Source organism: Panthera leo, chromosome A1 (genome assembly GCF_018350215.1).
Source record: "Panthera leo isolate Ple1 chromosome A1, P.leo_Ple1_pat1.1, whole genome shotgun sequence".
NCBI classification, from domain to species: domain Eukaryota; kingdom Metazoa; phylum Chordata; class Mammalia; order Carnivora; family Felidae; genus Panthera; species Panthera leo.
In genome coordinates, this window is record NC_056679.1 from 8,423,201 (window position 1) to 8,435,502 (window position 12,302).

Consider the following 12,302-nt stretch of genomic DNA (forward strand, 5'->3'; position numbering starts at 1 on the left):
CATGCAGCACGGTCTTAGGTGTGGGGGATAGAACAGTGACAACAGACAAAAATCCTTGCCCGTGTGGAACTTGAGTTTTACAATGGGGGCAGCCATTTTTTTTTTTTTTAAATAATTGCAGATAATTTACATGGTCTGTTGGGAGAACTAGCTGGTACTGAAGGAAATGAAACTTTAGAGAAGGGGAATTACAATTTTCAACAGGGTAGTTGGAAAAGGCCTCTGAGAAGATCCTCAGACCCTTCAACCAGTCCCCAAAGGAGGTGAGGGAAGGAAGCATGTGGCTATCTGGGGTAGAGCATCCAGGCAGAGGGAGGAGCCTGTGTCCAGGCCTGAGGTGGCAAGAAGGCCAGGAGGCTAGAGCAGAGTGAGTAGGAGAGGAGGGAAGTGAGGGGGTTGGCACTGTGTGTGTGTGTGTGGGGGGGGGGTCTTGGGGGGTGGGAGGGATTTTGGGAGGGGGATGCTTAAGGCCTAAGAGCCATTAGAAGGATTGGACTCTTATTTACCCTGAGTAAGAAAACCATTGGAGGCTTTGGAGTCAGGGCAGCGTGGTCTGGCTTTTGTGGACCCAGGATCTCTCTGAATCCCGTGTTGAAGGCACGCTCTACAAGGACAGAGGGTGACGCAGGGGGAACAGACAGGAGGTGGCACAGTGGTCCAGGCAGTGACGGGGCACAGTGAGAAGGTAGAGCACAACGGGGTTCCTGACTGACTGCACACAGGAGGTGAGAGAAAAAGCACAGTGTAAGGTGACTCCTGGAGAGCGGAGTTGCCATTCGGAGAGTGGGATTGAAGCTGGTGAGGGAGGGGAGGGTGGGAGCTAATTCAGGGCGTGTCGTGGTTGACAAGCCTTTAGCCGTCCTAGAGCCTAAAGCATTGCATCTAGGAGGCCAGAGTTGAGAGGACAGGACCGGCTGGAGATGCCAAAGTGTTCGTTTGTCCGTGGATGGATGGTGTGCAAAGCTCTGACGCCCCCTCCGCTGGGCCGCCACTCTCCGGTGCCATCTCACCTTCACCTTCCCAGGTGACTTAAACACTTGATGTGGGTTTGAATTATGCGCTTTGAAATAGCAGGATCTAGGGCCGCCTGGGTGGCTCAGTCGGGTAAGCAGCCGACTTCGGCTCAGGTCATGATCTCACGGTCCGTGGGTTCGAGCCCCACATCGGGCTCTGTGCTGACGGCTCAGAGCCTGGAGCCTGTTTCAGATTCTGTGTCTCCCTCTCTCCCTGTCCCTCCCCTGCTCATGCTCTGTCTCTCTCTGTCTCGAAAATAAATAAAAACATTAAAGAAAAAACTAAAAAAAAAGAAATTGCATGATCTAACACATATTAATGGTTTTACTTCACACATAAAATTTGGAAAAACTGAAAAGTGCTAAAAAATAAACTTAGTTGAGATTTATCTAACAACAGTCAAGTTTTGAGGCATGAAAGGTCTTTAAGAATGTACCAGTGGCACAAAAATACAACTACCAGGAAGAGAGACAGGCATTCTGAGTTCCCTCTGAGGATGACTTATTTGTGTTCACACCTTTGTGGTGAGGGTGACACTTCCTCAGAGGTCAGCTCGGCCCCCAGAAGTGCACATACCTACAAGGGACTCTTCCGTCCCAGCTCCTTCAAGACTCCAGTCCTTTCTCATGGGCATCTGGTCTTAATTTAGAGAGATTGTGTCCACATGGGTCATCATTAGGGACCCAACAAAGCCTTGCGACAATGATGAGTGTCACTCCTATGGGACACTGAAAATGTGAAATCCTTTCTTAGTGCTGTTGGGAGGACCGCCCAGCATAGGCTCAGGGACAGACAATCAGGAGTCCTTGCTCCAGAGCTTTTGGGGGATGGCCGTGTTCCCATTGGCCCCGGGGCCCCGGAGCCAGGCCAGTGGCCCTTTGCTTGGCCTGGCTGGCTCATTCCAGGCAGCAGACCCTCTCCTGTCTTGGGCAACTTGGCTAGAGTCCCCCCCAGGCTACCAGGACCTGTTCTGGCAATATGCCTGATTGATTTATTTCTTTTTTCCCCCTAATGTTTATTTAGTTTTGAGAGAGAAATAGAGGAAGACACAAATAGCGAATGAGAGAGGGGCAGAGAGAGAGGGAGACACAGAATCCGAAGGGGGCTCCAGGGTCTGAGCTGTCAGTGCAGAGCCGGACACGGGGTTTGAACTCACAAACCACGAGATCATGACTTGAGCTGAAGTTGGTTGCTTAACCGACTGAGCCACCCATGTGCCCCCCCCCCCCAATTATTTCTTTTCTTTCTGCAAAAATCCTTCCATCTTTCTTCATGTTTTCCTAGGAGATACTCCCCTTTTCATCAAACACAATCTTTTTTTTTTCTTTAATTTCATGAGGGTCCATTACATGCAGAACCAAAGTCATGATCCAGTAAAAAACTGTTAATAGTGTCTCTTCATTTGAGAGCTAGGAGGGCTTACCCGTCAGACTCTCCCAGGAAATGAAGGCAAATATCTGCATACCATCCTTCTGGAGGAAAAAGGACAAAGAAAAGCCAGACAGCTAGGGTACCACATTAAAGCGGTCTGAATGCTCACTCCTGCCATGACTTCCTGCTGACCACCTCGGTAGGGAGTCTCTCCGTTTGTTCCTTCACTGCAAGAAGTCTTTCAGCTGCGGAGAGTGCGGTTCACCCAAGACTATAATTCACAGGGCTGTGGAGAAAAAGAAAACGTATTCATTTGTTCAGTAATCCCTGGATGCACATTTACTACGTGTCATCCCAAATCACAAAGGTAAACATGGACAGATCTGGCTACGTTAAAAGTGACTTCTGGGGCGCCTGGGTGGCTCAGTCGGTTGAGCGGCCGACTCTTGTTTTCGGCTCAGGTCATGATCTCACAGTCCGTGAGTTCGAGCCCCACATCGGCTTCTGTGCTGCCAGTGCAGAGCCTCTTTGGGATTCTCTCTCTCTCTCTGCCACCCCTCCCCCCGGTCTCTCTCTAAAAATAAATATATAAACTTAAAAATAATTGACTTCTCTTTGTTTTGAAGCAGTCAGCTAAATGAGGAAGGAAACCATCCAGATTCCAACAGATTGACCGTGAAAGGGCATACACAATTAGTTTACAAACAAGAAAATATAACTGATAAATAAAGAAGAGTCAAGAGAGAGTCCCCAACTATGTAATTCTAAAATCCAAAAACCTATGAAAACAAAAGGTTTTCATTCATTTGGTGGCACTGCCTGGCTGTAATCATCGTGAACATTTGTGTGTTCCTTCCTAATGCTTCATGTGAATATCCATCTTCCTGCTGCAGAGGTGTTAGTGGGGTTAAGGAATGTGGCCAGAGAGTTTGAGTAAGAGAGTTTGGGGCGTGCTGCGCCCACCTTGACTTAGGTGCGATCCTTGTTTTTGTATTAAAAGTGAAATGAGTGAAACTTAGGCGAAATAACTTATCTCCCTGCAGTTTATAAACCACAGTGCAGAGAGTTGACCTCAAGCCTGTCTCCGTGTTCATGTTCTTAACCCCTCTGCTAGACTATGTACTTGAACTGCCTGTGTTAAATCATACTACTCTGAAGTATCTTTATTTTCGAACACAAGCTTAGGACCAGTGTTTGTTGATTTTCTGGCAGACCATGGCCTACGGGCTGGACAGCTGTTTTTGTCAGTCAATGTTACTGGAATGCAGCCACACCCATTTGCTCAACCTTTTGCTTATGGCTGCTTTCAGAGCTGAGACAAGATATTGCCCATGAGCCTGAAATATTTACTCTCTGGCCCTTTAAGAAAAAAGTTTGTTGCCCTCTGCCTTAGTATAATGCCAGTGACGGATTACAGTGGTCACTGTAGGTTCAGGCTGAAGAAGTATATGAAAGAGTATAGAAGGTTTTGAAACTCTTTGGACACTGAAAGCCTAGATCTGGGAGGCATGGGGAATTTAAATTTTATTAATGGATTTTACCAAAATTTAACTAATTTCCAAGGACATCCATTGTTTTTTTCTGATTTTATTTTTGTTTTTTTGTTTTTTTTCCTCCCTGGAGAAGTTAGCTGACACTGCATGAGGCAACGGGGACGATCGTGGAGTACTGGTGTCAGGGATGCTCCAAGAAGGGACAGTGGGTGTTGCAGGGACTGTAAACTTTGGAGAATCTGAAGTTCATGCACGTCTGCAGAGCCACAGGATCAAAGCTGTGTAGATGTCAGGCTTTTTTTTTTTTTTTTTTTTAACATTTATTCATTTTGAGAGACAGAGTGCAAGCGGGGGAGGGGGAGGGACAGAATGAGAGGGAGACACAGAATCTGACGCAGGCTCCAGGCTCTGGGCTGTCAGCACGGAGCCCAACGCGGGGCTTGAACCCACGAACCGTGAGATCATGACCTGAGCCGAAGTCGGACGCTCAACCGACTGAGCCACCCAGGCCCCCCTGTGCTGTGCAGGTGTCAGTCTTACACAGTTTTTGGCTGAGATGCTTGGCAAAGAATCTACTCTTCTCTCTGTTTCAACAACCCTAGTTTTCTGGAGATGACTTTAAAATGGCGGACTTGAGAAGTCTGGGCTTAGCTCAATTAAAGTGTTTGATTTGCAGTCAACTGATGTGAAATAGATTCTTGCAGTCCATTTTCTTTTCTCGCAAGTTTCCCCTCAAACGACAGGAGGACAGTGTAGTTACTGTCTGAAGCACATGTAGAAACATCTGCGTATCCAAACCACAATAAGTGAGGAGGGGCTGTGAAGTGCAGAAAACCTCTAAAGAGGATGCCTTTAGTGGCAGGCGGGGACAGGTCAGCGGAGCCCACAGAGCAGGGGGCTCTCCTTGGGTCACCTGTGCTTGGAGCAGTGGTGTGGGGTACGTAGGCAGGAGTCAAGAATGTCCACGGCTCTGTTTTTTACCATAAAACAGCAGGGAGGCAAAGCTGAGGAAGGACACACGCATCTTTGCAATGATCAGTCTGTGAGGTTGGGTGTCAGGAGAGTCTACAAGTAACCCTACAGCTGCCAACCTTCTCTGTCGGGAGAGAAATAAGTTAAGACACAAGCCTGTGCTCACACACACAACCTCAGGTCCCGAAGCACCTTGCTGTGGACCAAAGAGAATTCTTGCCGGTTTTGAACCCAGCTTTCCAGTCTTTCCCTACATGAACCTCATGCAGAGAGCTAGGCAGATAGAAAGAACTCACCTTATGAGTTCACCTCTGCTTCTCACCAGCATACACTTCCCGGGCCCCGGCTGTCGAGCCTGGAACCCTAGGAAACAGAGAAAGTATCTTCTTTTGCCGTTTATCTCCCTCCTTCTTATTACCATTATTCCTCTTATTCCTCTCATGACCATAATTAGTTTCCCAGTTCCACCTGTTCTGGTTCAAGAGCACTGCAGAGTCTAGGTCTCTCCCTTAAGTAAGCTCTGGGCCCCAGACAGACCAATCTTGGTACAGCCATTTAAAGACTAGTCCCTAACCACTTGAACAATCTTGCTTCCCTTTTCTCTCCCAGTCTCTCTTACTCTACAACTTTTCTCGATTTCCTCTCTTTCTCCCCAGTTCTCAAATATCCCTCAGGAGTGCTCCCGGTCTCCCCGATGTCCACCCCAGTCACTGGGAACAGAATTATTTTCCACTCCCCCTGCCCCATATGCAGCCTCAACACCGCAGGACCCAGAGTAACTGCCAGGCCCTCCTTTCTGGTTCTACCCATGTCCTGAGTCCCCTCAGGGGAAAGATGGGGAAGCTCTGGACTTTCTTGAGGATGTTTTGTTTCTTTCTGGACTCTTCACTCATCCTCTCATGAGGTGATGTCTTCCTGTCTAGCTGCTTGCATGAGAAGTGTGTTCCAAGCAGAAGAAAAGCACAAATGAAGGCACTAGGGTAGGAATGAGCTTAGTTTGGTCAGAGAACAGGAGTAAACTCAGCATGAGCTGGAGTAAGTGGCAGGTGCCTAGGAGGAGAGAAGTCGGGAGGTAGGCGATGGCCAGATCACACCGGACCTTGGAGGCCCTGGCAGGGAGTTTGGGTTCGAATCCAAGTGTGATGAGTAGCCCCCCAAAGCTTTAAACATGATCTGACTTATGGCTTACAAAGATCATCTTGGGGGTCTCTGTAGAACAGAAGAGGGAAGACTGGAGTGGGAGACCAGCCAAAAGCTGGTACGCTTGTACAGATGTGAGATCCTGGTAGCTGGTGGCATAGAGGGAGAAAGGGATGGAATTGCTGAGATATATGTTGGAGATAGGACCGTAGGATTGGACATTGAGGGTGGGTGATGGGGAAAGAGCGGAGCCAATGAGGACTTGTAGAATTTTGGCAGGAGCAACAGGGTGGATGGTGATGCCATTTATTAAGAGACATTGACTAGCCAGGGGAGTGGGGGAAGGGCTGGGCCAGGGAGGCAGTACAAAGAGTTCTGTTCTGGAAATTCTGGTGGAGCAGTCACAGAGGCGATTAGATATATGAGTCCGAGCCCCAGGAGAAGTCAGGGCTAAAGGTTAAAATTTGGACTTCAGCGGATACTACTAAAGTCAAGGGAGTCAAGTGACAGATGTTAATGGGACTTACTGTAGTGAGCATTTTGCAACCCATACAGATATTGAGACATTACATTGTATACCTGAAACTCTTATAATGTTATGTCAATTATACCTCAATTAAAAAAAAAAAAAGTTGGGGCGCCTGGGTGGCTCAGTCGGTTAAGCGGCTGACTTCGGCTCAGGTCATGATCTTGCGGTCCGTGAGTTCGAGCCCCGCGTCGGGCTCTGTGCTGACAGCTCAGAGCCCGGAGCCTGTTTCAGATTCTGTGTCTCCCTCTCTCTGACCCTCCCCTATTCATGCTCTGTCTCTGTCTCAAAAATAAATAAACGTTAAAAAAAAAATTAAAAAAAAAAAAAAAAAAGTAATAGCCAAGGGAATATAGCTGGGGAACAGAAGATGTCCCAGCATGGGCCCTTACATCCCAACATTTAGCCTGGGAAGCAGCAGCCAGGGTACAAAGTGGAAGTCCAGGAGAATGTGGTATCCTGAAAGCCAAGAGAAGACAATACATCAAAGAAGCAAGGAATGGCCAATAAGTTTGATTGCCACTGAGGAACCATGTAGTATGAATAGGGACAGAGAAGGGATCAGTGAATTTGACAGCATGGAGGTCATTGATTATCCAGTATAAATGGAATCATGGGGACAAAAGACTGATTAGCCAGACAGACAAAAGGAAGTTGACCCTCAAGTGTAACCAACTCACGCTTACGGAATGTAAGAAGCAAATAGCAGAAATGCTAGATGAAACTTGGAGTTATTTCATAATTTGAGGAGATCAGAGTGATTTTGTTTTGTTCACCAAACAAAATCAGGGTTTCTGAAAAATACTTGTGATAATTTGGAATGACTGCACTGATGTGCAGAATTTCCCAGAAAACTGCCTCTCATATGACCCAAACCGAAACAACACTGTCACCTGACCTCAAATGTGTTATGAGTCACACACAAAAAAATCTATTAACTTTGCAGATCATCGATACTTCTGTCTTATTGCTGTTAACATGCAAAATGGTATCTGGGGTCATTTTGTTGAGGTCTATTTCCTCAGCTTTGAGAAACTCAAAACAGCTGGGAAAGGAAGGCCTAGATAAGAAAGTTAAATGAAAATGGCCCAGACAATTGAGTAAAGCATCTGAATGCCTTACTGCGACAGAACTTCAGAAGATAAATGAAAGTTCAGGAAGCCGTTGTCTGAACAGTGAAAGATGCCTATTGCAAAGCTGTGGGGAGAAAAGTTACTCTGTCATGCCTTAGTGAAAGTAATGGCTTGTTTTAAGGCTGAGCTCGTATACAGAGTTATTTTGACAACCTAAGGATAATGATGACAAAGGTGATGATTACAACTGAGGAGTGATTATAATATAAAACAGTATTTACTGTGCAAACAAACTTATGAGGTAGGTTTTTTTTTTTTTCCATTATCTTTTTGTGTTTTTCAGATAAGGCTCAGCATTCACAAGGTCAAAAGCTAGTAATGCAGAGTAATGCTACCTGTATCCAAATCGAGATATGTGTAGTAAACAGTTCCCATCACTGATCAGCAGGTGGACAGAGCCTTGCCAATGAGCTGCACCTGGTGGTCTCAAATCACTCTTTCCCCAGGGCAAATGCCAGGATCCAGTTTGGGGAGGTTTGCGTGTCAAAGTCAATATACCTTTACAAACCTGTTATAGACCTTTGTCTGACGACCCAGAATCTTTCCAGTGTCCCCCAGACTTCTCTTCTGCTCCTTACCAGGCAATCTCCCCTCCTACTGCCCCACCCCAGGCAAACAGCGATCTGCCTTCTGCCGTTGTAGATTATGTTTTCTAGACTTCCGTGTAAGCGGAATCACACAGTATGTACTCTTTTTGTATCTGGCGCCTGTCGCTCAGCGTGTTTTTGAGATCCACCCGGGATGGTGCCTTCATCCATAGTGCGTTACTTTTATTGCTGAGTATTGGATGGATGGCTGTACCACAGTTTGAATATCCATTCACCTGTTGCTGGACTTTGTCGGTTTTCGGCTGTAACAAATGAAAATACTAGGAATGTTTGTACGTAGGTCTTTTTGTGGACATCTATAGTTTCACTTCTCTTGAGCAAATACCTAGAAGCGGAATTGCAGGTTTTCATAGTATGTTTAATTTAGATGCAAATGTCAAACTATTTTCCAAAGTGGCTTACCCATCCCACATTGCCATGCGGACTCTGTGTGAGTTCCAGTTGTTTCATATCCTCACCAACATTTGCTATTATTAGTCTTCTTAATATTCGTCATTCTGATGGGCATGCAGCTATATAAAATTATAATCAGTTTTAATTTCCATTTCGCTAATACCTAATGATGCTGGCCATCTTTTCATGTGTTTATTTGCATTCATAGATCTTTTTTTGAAGTATTTGTTCCCATCTTTTGACCATTTAAAAAATTTGATTGTTACTTGATTGCTTTTTTATTTGATTATTTTTTTATTCAGTTGTAAAATGTTTTTATATATTCCGAATACAAGTTTTCTTTGGCATGTGCCTTTCAAAAATATTTTCTTCTGCTGTTTGCCTTGACGTTCAAACAAAATTATTTATTTAAATTCAAGTTAGTTAACCTACAGTGTAGCATTGGTTCCAGGAGTAGAACCCAGTAATTCATTGCTTACATATAATACCCAGCGCCCATCCTGACAAGTGCCCTCCTTAATGCCCATCACCCATTTAGCCCATCCCATCACCCAACACCCCTCCAGCAACACTCAGTTTGTTCTCTGTAGTTAAGAGTCTCTTATGGTTTGCCTACCTCTCTGTTTTTATCTTGTTTTTCCTTCCCTTCCCCCATGTTCATCTGTTGTGTTTCTTAAATTCCACATATGAGTGAAGTCATACGAAATTCATCTTTCTCTGACTGGCATATTTTGCTTAGCACAATACACTCTAGTTCCATCCGTGTTGTTGCAAATGGCAAGATTTCATTCTTTTTGATCACTGAGTAGTATTCCGTTTTGTGTGTATATCACATCTTCTTTTTTTTTTTTAATTTTTTTTTAATGTTTATTTATTTTTGAGACAGAGAGAGACACAGCATGAATGGGGGAAGGGCAGAGAGAGAGGGAGACACAGAAGCGGAAGCAGGCTCCAGGCTCTGAGCCGTCAGCCCAGAGCCCGACGCGGGGCTCGAACTCACGGACCGCGAGATCGTGACCTGAACTGAAGTCGGACGCTTAACCGACTGAGCCACCCAGGAGCCCCATCACATCTTCTTTATCCATTCATCAGTTGATGGACATTTGAGCTTTTTCCATAATCTGGCTATTGTTGATAGTGCTGCTATAAACATTGGGGGTGCATGTGCCCCTTCAAATCAGCATTTTTCTATCCTTTGGATAAATACCTAGTAGTGCAATTGCTAGGTCGTAGGGTAATTCTATTTTTAAGTTTTTGAGGACCCTCCACACTGTTCTCCAGAGTGGCTGTACCAGTTTGCATTCTCACCAAGCGTGCAAGAGGGTTCTACTTTCTCCACATCCTTTCCAACACCTGTTGTTTCCTGACTCGTTCATTTTAGCCATTCTCACAGGTGTGAGGTGGTATCTCACTGTGCTTTGGATTTGTATTTCTCTGTTATGAGTGAGGTTGGGCATCTTTTCATGTGTCTATTAGCCATCTGGATGTCTTATTCGGATATGTGTATATTCATGTCTCCTTTCCTTTTCTTCACTGGTTTATTTGTTTTTTTGGGTATTGAGTTTGGTAAGTTCTTTACAGATTTTGGATACTGACCCTTTATTCGATATGTCATTTGCAAGTATCTTCTCCCATTCCATCAGTTGCCTTTTAGTTTTGTTGATTGTTTCCTTTGCAGTGCAGAAGCTTTTTATCGGGATGAGATCCTAATAGCTCATTTTTGTTTTTATTTCCCTTGCCTCTGGAGACGTGTCTAGTAAGAAGTTGTCTTGACTTTTAATTCCCTTCACAATGTCTTTTAAAACATAGGCTTTTAATTTTGATAAATTCCAGTTTATAAGACTTTTTTTTATGATTTTTGATTTTTGCTTCCTATCTAAGAAACTTTGCCTAACCCAAGGTCTCAAAGATTTTGTTTTCTATATTTTATAGAAGTTCCATTGTTTGATTTCTTATTTTGAGGCCTATGATCCATTTTGAATTAACTTTATAGGTGGTGTGAAGTATGGACTAAGGCTCATTTTTTTGGGGGGGGGTGCATATAGTGTCCAATTTTTCCAACACTGTTTCTTGAAAGTATTATCCTTTTTCCATTGAAAATCAATTGACCATATACATTTCAGACTATTTCTGGATCCTGCATTCTGTTCCATTGGTCTACATGTCTCTCCTCATGCCAATACCACACTCTCCCAGAGACTGTAGATTTGTAGTAGGTCTTGAAATCAGGTTGTGTAAATTTCACAACTTGTTCTTCTTTCTCGTAATTGACTCTTCTAGATCATCTAAACTTCCATACATATTTTGGAGTCAGCTTGCCAACTTCTAACAAATATACTTGCCGTAGTTTTGATTGAGATTGTGTTGGATGTACAGATTGATTTGGGAAGAACTGAGATTTTTAACATTAAGATTTCCAACCCATAAGCACAGTATATCTCTTAATTATTTGGGCCTCCTTTAATTTCTCTCAGCATGACTTTTCAGTTTATTGTTTAAAAGAATCTCTATGTATTAACAGCAGCATTATTCACAATAGCCAAGAAGCAACCCAAGTGTCCATGTGTCCGTGTATGAATGGATAAACAAGATGTAGTGTATACATACAATAGAATATTTTTCAGCCTCGAAAAGGAAAAAAATTTGACACATGCTACAACACGCATGAGCCTTGAAGACATTATATTAAGTGAAGTAAAGCTATCATAAAAAGAAAATCACTATAGGATTCTACTTGGTGCACCTGGGTGGCTCAGTCAGTGAAGCATCCAACTTCTGATTTTGGCTCAGGTCATGATCCCACAGTTTGTGATTTGGGGCCCCACATCGGGCTCTGTGCTGGCAGTGCAGAGCCTGCTTGGGATTCTTCCTCTCTCCCCTGCTTGCTCTCTTTCTCTCAAAATAAAGAAATAAACATTAAAAATGGTTAAGATGATAAACTTTATGTCATGTGTATCTTACTACAAGTAAAAATCCTCAATGTATTTTATGTTCTTTTATATTACTGCCAAGGTGTTTTGTGTTTTGTTTTTTTTTAAGTTTCAGTTTCTAGCTATGTCCTATGGATTTAGAGTATTCATATTTGTTATTATGCAGTTAAAAAGATTGTTAAATTTCTTTTATGACTTTTTTGACCTATAGGTTATATTTGGTTGTATTGCTTATTCCCCCAAATTAAGAGATTTTTCAGATACCCTTCTGTTGGTTATCTGTTTAGTTCCATTGTGGTCAGGGGACATCCTTTGTTTGATTTGAGTCCTTATATACTCTTGAGGTTCATTTGATGACCAAAACTAGGCTTATACTTGGTATATTGTTCTATACATACTAAGAAGGTCTAGTTAGCAGATAATGTCATTTAAGACTTTTATATTTTTACTATATTTTATCCTAGCAATTACTTAGGAAAGGTGAAATTAATAAATGTAATTGTGCATTTTAAAAATTCTCCTTTCAGTGATACCAATTTTTGCTTCATATTTTAAAGCTTTGCCATTATTTGTATGAACTCATTTGGGATTTTCATGTCTTTTTATTAAACTTCCCCTTTTCATTATGAAATACACGTCTTTATCCCTGATAATATTCCTTGTTCTGAAGTCTATTTTCTCTGATAGCATAGCACTCTAGCTTTCTTTTGATTAGTATTTAC

At 43.5% G+C, this 12,302-nt stretch overlaps 1 protein-coding gene and 1 long non-coding RNA gene across 2 annotated transcripts in view; one reads left to right on the plus strand and one right to left on the minus strand.

The window, feature by feature from the left end:
* The window catches only part of MTUS2 (microtubule associated scaffold protein 2), a 565,789-nt gene that overhangs the window by 207,994 nt on the left and 345,493 nt on the right, over positions 1-12,302 (plus strand).
* LOC122222115 overlaps positions 2,464-12,302 on the minus strand; it is a 40,438-nt gene continuing 30,599 nt past the window's right edge. The window contains exons 2-3 of the long non-coding RNA XR_006203615.1: positions 5,147-5,213; positions 2,464-2,671 (exon numbers count right to left, since the gene is read on the minus strand). This is a non-coding gene — a long non-coding RNA (uncharacterized LOC122222115). The remainder of the gene's footprint in view (positions 2,672-5,146; positions 5,214-12,302) is intronic.